This window comes from Gastrolobium bilobum, unplaced genomic scaffold, assembly GCF_033153095.1.
Source record: "Gastrolobium bilobum isolate Gb01-03AN ecotype WA unplaced genomic scaffold, APGP_CSIRO_Gbil_v1 utg48931, whole genome shotgun sequence".
In the NCBI taxonomy this organism is placed as follows: Eukaryota; Viridiplantae; Streptophyta; class Magnoliopsida; order Fabales; family Fabaceae; genus Gastrolobium; species Gastrolobium bilobum.
The window spans coordinates 40,660-51,520 of record NW_026898410.1 but is presented as its reverse complement, the minus strand read 5'-3'; the positions used below and the strand labels follow the sequence as shown (position 1 = coordinate 51,520).

General features: G+C 40.4%; 1 pseudogene; it reads right to left on the bottom strand.

Annotated features, from left to right (window-relative positions):
- Positions 1-6,502: 6,502 nt before the first annotated feature.
- On the bottom strand, positions 6,503-8,973 carry LOC133315925 (uncharacterized; annotated as a pseudogene).
- Between the last annotated feature and the right edge of the window lie 1,888 nt (positions 8,974-10,861).

The window sequence follows — 10,861 nt, the reverse complement described above, 5'->3', positions numbered from 1 at the left end:
ACGGGAATGAACAAGGGAAAGGGTCCACAGATGCAAGCTCGGACTGGTAATTTCAAGAGAAATACTGCACCCGGTCAGTCATCAGCAGGACGAAGCAACACATGCTACAGATGTGGTCAACCTGGACATTTCGCTTCTAAATGTCAAAACTATGCAAGTCAGCAACCTACTCAGGCCAGAGTGTTCACCCTCGATGCTAATGAGGCGCAGAAATATCTGAATCTTATTCGAGGTAACATAATCCTTAACGGTTATCCTATTTCTGCTATTTTTGATTCTGGAGCATCTGGTTCGTTTATGGCAAAACATATAGCTATGAAGATAGGTATAACCCCAGCTCCACTCCCCTATGAATTACAAATCAGTACTCCTACGGGGGGATCCTGTACAGCCTCAGAAATTTGCAGAGGCGTTCTTCTGGAGTATGAAGGAAGCATTTATACAATCAACTTAGTGGTTTTGCCGGTATTCAATTTCGAAGTAATTATCGGCATGGACTGGTTGGTGGAGAACAGGATCACTTTGGACTGCCAAGCAGGGAAGGTCATTGTTCCTTCGAGAGACGGTAATTTTCTGTCTTTTGCTACTATTTCTTTGTTGCAAGTTCGTAAAGAGCTCCTTCGGGGGGCAGCAGGTTATCTCTTGTCAATCGAGGCTGAGACCCTGGTTGAAAATCCAATTCAAAATGTACCAGTGGTGAATGAATTCGAGGAGGTATTCCCCGATGAAATTCCCCGATTACCCCCTCAGCGGGAAGTAGAATTTTCCATTGAGCTTATTCCCGGAGTTGGACCTATTTCCATTGCTCCGTATCGTATGGTACCTTTGGAACTCCGAGAGTTAAAGAAGCAAATAGAAGAACTGCTGGCAAAAGAATTCATAAGACCTAGTACTTCTCCATGGGGTGCACCAGCCATTTTGATAAAGAAAAAAGATGGTAGTCTACGTTTGTGTGTGGACTATCGTCAGCTGAACAAGGTGACTGTAAAGAATAAGTATCCACTGCCGAGGATTGATGATTTGATGGATCAACTCAGAGGTGCCAAAGTGTTCTCCAAAATAGATCTTCGATCGGGATACCATCAAATCCGGGTCAAACCGGAGGATATTCCGAAAACTGCTTTCCGTACCCGTTATGGGCACTATGAATATCAAGTGATTCCGTTCGGACTCACAAATGCTCCAGCGATATTCATGGACTACATGAACCGCATCTTCCGTCCTTTCCTGGATCAGTTTGTCATAGTGTTCATCGATGACATCCTGATTTATTCCGTCAATGAAGAATTACATGCAGCACACTTACGGATTGTTTTGCAGATTTTAAAGGAGAAGCAGCTGTATGCAAAGTGGTCTAAGTGTGAGTTCTGGCTCAGTGAAGTTCAATTCTTGGGTCACGTAATTTCTGCTGAGGGTATTGCAGTTGACCCCAGCAAGGTCGAAGCGGTGAGGAATTGGGAACGACCCAGAACTGTCACGGAAAAATGAAGTTTCTTGGGACTAGCAGGCTATTACAGAAGATTTATTAAAAATTTCTCACGATTGGTACAGCCTCTCACTCGCCTCACTCGGAAGGATGTGCCTTTTGAGTGGACTGTAGATTGTGAAGAATGTTTTCATGAGCTGAAGGATAGATTGACTAGTGCTCCAATCCTTACCATTCCTGATCCAACCAGGAAGTTCGAAGTGTACTGTGATGCGTCCTTGAAAGGACTTGGATGTGTACTGATGCAAGATCGCATGGTCGTAGCTTATGCCTCTCGGCAATTGAAGTCTCACGAGGAAAATTATCCTACGCACGACCTGGAATTAGCCGCCATTGTGTTTGCGCTGAAAATATGGAGGCATTATTTGTATGGTTCGCAGTTTGACGTATTCAGCGATCATAAGAGTTTGAAGTACTTATTCGACCAGAAAGAACTAAATATGCGGCAACGACGATGGATGGAATTCTTAAAGGACTACAAGTTTGAACTGAAATACCATCCAGGTAAAGCAAATGTGGTAGCCGACGCCTTGAGTCGAAGGACTCTGCACGCTGCAACTTTGATGATGGAAGAATTGAAATTATTTGAGGCTTTCAGGGATATGAATCTGTCGGTGGTGAAGAGAAAGCATAGCATAAGGTTGGGCCGAGTAAGAGTAGAGAATGAATTATTTCAGAGAATTAAGGAAGCTCAGAGAGATGAGGAGTTAGTCCGAAGTTTGGTTAATAATCAAGATGTAGTCTGGGATGACAAGGAAATGTTGAGGTACCAAGGTCGGTTAGTGGTGTCGAATGAAGAATTAAAGCAAGAGGTTTTACAGGAGGCTCATAAAGGAAATTATGCTGTTCATCCAGGATCCACGAAGATGTACCACGATTTGAAGACGTCGTTTTGGTGGCCGGGAATGAAGCGTGACATTGCTGAGTATGTATCTCGGTGTCTGACTTGTCAAAAGGTGAAGTACGAACATCAAAGACCATCGGGACTTCTTCAACCTTTGGAGATTCCCGAATGGAAGTGGGACAGTATCGCCATGGATTTTATGGTAGGACTTCCTCGTACGCGAGAAGGGTATGATGCGATTTGGGTGATTATAGATCGATTAACGAAGTCAGCTCATTTCTTATGTGTTCGATCAACGTATTCTACGGAGAGGCTTGCCAGAATTTATCTTCGTGAAATTGTGAGACTGCACGGAGTTCCTACCAGCATTGTAAGTGATCGTGATCCCAAGTTCACCTCAAGATTCTGGGAGTCCTTCCAACGAGCTCTCGGGACCCACTTGAGGTTGAGCACTGCCTATCACCCGCAGACCGACGGTCAATCAGAACGCACGATTCAGGTTTTAGAGGACATGTTGCGGGCATGTATTTTGGAGCAAGGAGGTAGTTGGGACCAATATCTGTCCTTGATTGAATTTGCTTACAACAACAGTTATCATTCCAGCATTCAAATGGCTCCATATGAAGCCCTGTACGGAAGAAAGTGTAGATCCCCTCTGTGTTGGACTGAAGTTGGAGAGCGAAGTATTTTGGGGCCCGATGTGATTCAAGAGACCTCTGAACAGGTGAAGAAGATAAAAGAAAATATGCAGCGAGCGCAGGCCAGGCAGAAAAATTATTACGACAAGCGTCATAAGCCTCTATCTTTTGAAGTGGGAGACCATGTATTTTTGAGAATCACACCCACCTCGGGGCTCGGCAGGAGAATGGGAGTCAAGAAATTAAGTCTGCGGTATCTGGGACCGTATCTCATTTTGGATCGGATTGGTGAATCAGCGTATCGCTTGGCGCTACCGCCTAATTTGTCAGGGATCCATGATGTATTCCATGTGTCGCAACTGAGGAGATATCTCTCTGATCCATCTCATGTGTTACAGCCGGAAGAAATAGAGTTAAGGGAAAATCTGACGTACCAGGTCCAGCCGTTCCAGATCCTGGAGAGATCTGTTAAGCAACTCCGTTCAAAAGAGATTCCGTTGGTGAAAGTGCTGTGGAACAACCAATCGGCAACTGAAGCTACATGGGAGCGTGAAGACGACATTCGGGAACGTTACCCCGAATTGTTTAATTAGTAAGTAAATCTAATTTTGTGGACAAAATTCGTATTTGGTGGGGAGAGTGTAACAGCCCCCGTAATTAAGAAATATATATACATTATTATAAGGCATAAGCATGCATGATTGAAAATTCGAATCACATGGAATGTGTGTTTAATTTTTGACTCCTATGGTTAGAAGTAGAGAAATTGCTTGAATTATTAGAATATATGCGAATGTACCTTAGACAAGTGAAATTTTAATAAAGGATATAACTAGGATCTAGCGGTAGTTGTAGAAGAAAATTAAAATACTAAAAAGATATAAAAAAAATTTACTAACAATTGGGCTGATTTGTAGTCACATAAAGCATTAGGATTAAATAAATTGGACCCTCATCGCATGAGTAGGTCGCTGGCCCAAGTGGCTTTGAAAGGGTTTAGTTCAGCCCAAAATATTTTGTTATCTATATCACTTCTTAGGAATCCTTAGAGGGCAGCCCTTAATTGGGTGAAAACCTCCACATGGTTGACTCATCCTTATCCCCTTTGAGCGCATGGGACTTAGTGGAAAATTCTGATCATTGTTTTCTTAAAATAAAAGTAAGTCAGCCTTTCTCATTTCTTGACATAAACGCATAGGAGTGGCAAAAAGTGGACTGATAACTTGCTGCAATACTCAACCTCATTCAGCCTTCCTCTCATGCAACCAATAAGCATCTAATGGCCAGCTTGCATGCTCTTTTAGTGGTGCAGAAATTCTGCACACCTTTGCTCCTTGCACGGAAAAGAAAGGAGAAGGGTGAGATACTTTATGAATTTTTCTAAGCCCTTAAATCAGTCTTCCCACTCACCATTCAATCACCCAAGCGCTGAAGTGTAGGTAATCAAACATAGCTATTTCATTCTCCATTTCCTTTACCGAAACCGTGACCTTGAGGAGTAGAGACACAAAGATTAGGTTTTGAAACTTTCCTCCCCATCTTGGCTGAACCGAAACCTTTCCCATAGGACACCATCAACCTTGCTACCATTATAGTTATTCCATTTATCTTAGAAAGAAACCGTGAGCTCCATGAGTATATAGCACAACTCCAAGCATCAACTCTTTCTCTTCGTTCTCTGTTTTAGGTCGTCAAACCATCAACTTCAAGGAGGTAACTTGTCATATCCTAACCTCTTATTCCTTCCTTTATTCCATACGGTTTTATTAAGGTAAAACCCCTTGCGTGCAGTTGTGAAACTGAGTTCTTAGAGCGTGATCCCCCACTGCATGCAGCCTTGTAGCGTGACACTTGAAGGGTAGAAGGGTAAGGGCTGTTCTCAAGTGAGTCACTAGGCTTGTGAGCTACAAGGAGGTAAAGTTCTTAACCTTAACTCATCCTACATCTAGCTTTCGGTTGGTATATATGCTTAGGAAATAGCTTTCTAGCTTATTTTGTTCCTTTTGATTCTGCCGCCGTATGATCCTTGGACCTAGGATGAAAGCATGCAGAAAATGAATTTTAATGATCTTCTTATGAACCTTGGGCTGTTCGGTTGTGAAGGATCCCTAAATGTTTTTCTGAATCAAAATAAAACAGTGGACAGTATGCTTAGTTTTTGGCGCACCATAATGGGAATGGTATTATGAGAAATCAGAATGTTGTAGGAATTAAAGCATGGAGAAAACCGTATAGTATGCATGTGGAACTTAGGAAAAATTATGGAATATGGTGCTGTATGAATTTAATAAAAAAAAAATAATTATACGAAGGCAGAAAACGTTTCTCTTAAGAAAAGTTCAAAACCGATTCTGTTTTGGGATGTATTACATTGGAAAAAATATATATTAGGAAGTCAGAATGTAGTAGGAAAAGAAATAAGGTAAAACAGTTTGGAAAATTAAGGATAAAAGAAACATAAATGTGTGAAGTGTTTGGAAATTCCCATAGAATAGGATTCTGACTTGTATACTTATGTTTAGGTGCGCAATATTCTTGAAACGTTGGGCTTATACACTGCTGTTGTGGTTAGTACTTAAAAGCACCAAGGTATGTGTAGGCGGTATTACCTAATGTGACTATTGGCTAGTGTATAGAATTGTGATGTGTTGCTCACATTTGTTCTATGAATGTTATGATGATGATGAGCCAATGGTAAGAATATGAAAGGATGATATGATATATGCATGCATTTTACACCATAAGACATTTTTTTGTTGGGTGCGATTGCATAACATGGCATGTATACTTGATTCATGACATCTTGAATATATATATATTTGTATTGAGGACATGTGACTGAGCATGCATCATATAGGCATGCCTGGTACCAGGAGAGGGGACACTTGGCTTCAGTCCGCATAGGTTCCACAGTGGGATTCACCTTCATGGGAGCCATTAGGAATACCCACTGTGATGCTACGCGCACGACGGTGCTATGAGCGTAAAGGAAAAAGGGCGTTATATACGCGTTATGATATATGATGAAAAGGATTAAATGTTTGAAGTGACTATTTATGATTTTGTGCCTAGTTAATATTGTTGCATTACGGTTTTGTTGCCACACTATTGGGTTTATTCTCACCCCTTTGGGGCTGCAATTTTTAAATTGCAGGAGAACGTAAAAGCATTTGAGGACTGGGATGTTGAACTCTGTTATATTTTGTTGCTGTCATGGATTTATTCACTGTTGACTGTTTTAAGCTTGGGATGACTGTATTATGTGGTACTTGATGATTTTTGGATGACTGTAAAACTATGATTTATTTCTGCTTGAAGTCTTCTACGAATAGCGGTTATTTTAAGAAAATCTGAAAATGTTTTGCGAAAAGGAATTATTTTTAATGCTGAATTTTAACAGTTTACGGTCAACTTATGAGTTACGTTTCAAGGGGTGAATGACCTCCGATTTACTATTATTTTATTAGATTCAGCTTTTCACAACAATCTCTAAAAGATCTTTTTCAGAAAAAGCTTTTATCCGTTTCCGCAACTCTAATAACAGTTAGCAAACGACTCTCTTGGATGCATACAGGAGAGGGTGTTACAAATAGAACCTTCAATAATTTCAACAGGCAACTCAGAATTCAACACCAATGCAGAACCATTGTGCAAATCATCATTCAATACATGATTAAAATCAGAACAACACAAAGTTATCTCAGCACAAGCAGTACAGTTACTACTATCGGTACAATCACATGACAGAGCAGAATCAAGTAATGATGATAATTCTGGATATTCAGCAGTTAAGTCAGTAGAGATATCATCCATCATTTCATCAATTACATCCATATAGAAAATAGAATGTTCTTCCCTAGGAAATTTCATGGCATCAAAAATATTAAAATTAACCATGCTATCACCAAATTCTAAGGAAATAGTACCAGCATGCACATCTATCTTAGTCCTAGCAGTTTTCATGAAAGGTCTACCAAGTATAATTGTACTACTAGGAATCTCACCCTCGATCCCTAAGACTAGAAATCAGCAGGAAAAATCAGATTGTTCACCCTAACTAATATATCTTCAACTACACCAGAAGGATGAACACTACTCCTGTTGGCTAACTGAACAACAATACCAGTAGCACGCAAGGGACCAAGACCAAGAGACTTATACACAGATTCAGGCATAACATTAATGGATGCTCCTAAGTCTAACATACAATCATGAAAAATAGAATTTCCAATAATGCAAGGGATAGTAAATGTCCCTGGATCTTGGCACTTCTTGGGCATGGGCTGGATGAGTGCTGACACATTCTGGCTGACGCTGACTCGTTCATCTCCTTTCAGCCTCCTCTTGTTGGTGCATAACTCCTTCATAAACTTAGCATATCTTGGAATTTGCTGAATCGCATCCAAGAGTGGGATATTGACCTCTACTTTTCTGAAGGTGTCAATAATCTCTTTATCTTGAGCTTTTGCTGCTTGCTTTTTAGACTGAGTGGCTCTTTGAGGAAAAGGTAACGGGATGTGGACATCAGAAGTATCAGTATTTTGCTTCCTTGAACCAGTGTCACCTCCTTGAGATGACTTAACAGCAGATTGATTTGGTTCCTCCAGTTGCTTGCCAGACCGCAGAGAGATGGCACTAACATTGCCGGTTCCCTTTGGATTTGGAACTGTCTGTGATGGAAGGGAGCTACCACTTGCTTGTTGATTCTGACTCATTGATGTTGCAAGTTGGCCAATCTGTGTTTGCAGATTCTGAATGGAAGACTCAGTCCTCTGCTGGAACTACAGATTGCTAGTGGCCATCTGTTTCATTAAATCCTCCAAAGAAGGGCCATTGCTACTAGCTTGCTGCTGCACTGGTGGCTGCTGCTGCATTGGCTGCTGAGGGGCAAATTGTTGAAAATTTTGCCTCTGTTGTGGAGGCACAAACTGCTGCCTCTGCTGGAATGGTAAATTTTGTTGACTCTGATATGGAACATTTTGCTGATTCTGGTTCCATATGAGGTTTGGATGATTCTTCCAACCAGGATTGTAAGTGTTGGAGAATGGATTATTTTGCTGCTGCTGCTGGTGATGTGGATTTTTAGGAAAAACTGCAGCAACAGACTGGTCAACTTGGGAACCGCTGTCATGTAAGGAAGGACAAGCATCCGTGGGATGAGAAGGATCACAGCAGATGCCACACGGGTTGTTTGTCTGTTGAGCAGAAGGTTGCACTGTCTGTGTCACTGCCAACTGCCTCACCATTGATGTTAACTCATCAAGCCTGTTCTCTATTCTCTGGTTATCTGTGTTTGATGCTCCTGCTGCTGCCACTATTGGATTTTGCATTGGAGAAGTTTGCACTTGGAACACTGCACTGCTGCTTGCTCTAGTGCCAAATTGTTGAGCATTAGCAGCTATCTCAGCAATCAGCTCCTTGGCCTCATTAGGTGTTTTATTGCTCAGGACTCCTCCACTAGCTGCATCCAGAAGGTTCCTATCCATAGGCAGCAGCCCTTCATAGAAATAAATAAGCAAGAGATTGTCTAGAATTTGATGGTGTGGGCAGCTTGAACAAAGCCTTTTAAATCGCTCCCAATACTCATGCATGTTCTCCCCATTAGCTTGCCTTATGCCACTGATCTCCTTTCTGATTGAAGTGGCCCTGGATGAAGGGAAGAATTTCTCCAGAAACAATCTGGCCATGTCATTCCAGCTTACAATGGAGGAAGGTGGCAGGTAGTACAACCAGTCCTTAGCTCCACTGTCCAAAGAGAAAGGGAAAGCACGCAACTTGATTTGTTCCTCATCCACCCCTGTTGGCTTCATAGTGCTGCAGACTATATGAAATTCCTTCAGATGTTTGTGGGGATCCTCACCTGCAAGACCATGAAACTTGGGCAGCAAGTGTATTAGTCCAGACTTAAGCTCAAAAGGTACAACAGGATTAGTATAACGAATACACAAGGGCTGCTCATTATCAACATTAGGAGCAGCCAATTGCTTAAGTGTTCTATCACCCATGATTTCAGAATCAAATAAATGACCAAACGAATAAACACTATGTAAAGGACTCGAACAAACAGACTCGATAAACTCAACAGACTCTAAGGTATGCTCAGGAACAGCTCTACTATAAGACAACCTACGAGCTCTACTAGCAGCATGCAATGATCTCTCTATCACAGGGTCATATGCATATAAATCATCAACACTGGTATTACTCCTAGTCATGCATCATAGGCAAAGCATACAGCAATAAAATCACAAAACGTACGATAAGACAAAAAATTTTAATTTTTTTTGTTTTTTTTGTTTTTTGAAGAACGAAAATTAAAGAAAAAGAAGATGAAGATGAAAAAGAAGTTGATCAAGAATCAGAAAACGATTTAGACCGATGCAATTTCCCCGGCAACGGCGCCAAATTTGACACGAGCTGTCGAACTCGCGCAAATTAAAAATTATTTTTTTAATTAGGGTTCAGAAAATTTCCAGTAAAGTGGAAACCCTAAGTCGTCTCTCAAGGAAATTGTTTTGGTTAAAATCGCTTATGAGAACAGAAAATTAAAAGGGGGGTTTTAGATTTTGATTCAATAATTAAAGAGGCAGAATATAAATTTGGAATAAAAATTCGTAATTAAAAATAACCAACCTAAGGTTTGGGATCCATGGACGTCTTTCCTCGGATAAGAAAATATCAGAATCGTGATTGATTTGTCAATCGGATCAGAATCCTTATTTCCAATTGACAACCCTCTCTAAGCGATCGCTTAGCATTTGATCAAAGACAATGCTTCTACTCATACAATCGCAGAGTATCAGCCCGCTTGATTTAAGGTCATAGGGTCAATCAACCTAATCATCAAATCTGATGATTAATCCTTTTCCATAATCGCAATCGCGAACCTCAGATTGAATATCAACGATCGCACGATATCAATCTGAGTTTGGAAGGGAAACGAAAACTGATTTGAAATAAACACAGACCCTCAAGACTAATCAATGGAATCCATTACCCTTAGGTTGATTAAAAGGTTCTTAGCCTCGCATGGCTAAGGTATGCATAATTGAAATAAGAAGAAGAAGAAGAAAAAAGATGAAGAACGCAATTGAATAAAAACTCAGAGAGAACTTCTCTGTTGTAAAAACTGACTCCCAAGGGTTTCCTAGAGTCCCCTTTAAATAGCCGTCACGCAGGACGGCTAGGATTTCATCACTTCAGCCCAAAGATAAAATAAAAGCTAAATAAAAAATAAAACAATAAAATAAAACATGGCCTTGGGCCCTAAACACATTGGGTCCTAATGTGAATTACAAGTCCAAACGTCAAAATAAAATTCCAGCAAAACACGTCATCTTGAGATCAAGTTTCGACCATCTTCCCGTCCGAATTGGGCTTCAGTAGCTGAAATAGAGATTGTAGCCCTATCTTTTATCTGCAAATAGCAATAAGAATGGAGTCAATCGGACATCTGTAGAGTGAGATATGGTCAAAATACAAAAGTAGTGTAAATCTGGAAAATTATGACGAAAATCAATTAAACCCAACTAAAATCTAGAATAGTGAATTGACCCAAAAGACCTTTATTTAATTCAAATAAATCATAAAAATACCAACCAAGAGTAATAAATAAGTGTAACAAAATATGAGTTATCAATGCGCACATTGAAGCGTCGAACAAAGGTGAGAACTACCTTCATCTTTGTATATTGGCAATTCAATTTTTTATTTGTAAGGTCTTTGGTGATATTAGGGATTTATGGTTTTTCGTTCCCCATTTAGTTAATGAGGATTGTCTCCGCTTGCGTGAAATAAGGATTGATATAATGCATGATGTACTATGGTTAGGCTGAGAAAGATAGTTGGAAGGAGCAATAATATTTTGAACACTAAAAAAAAATAACATCATGG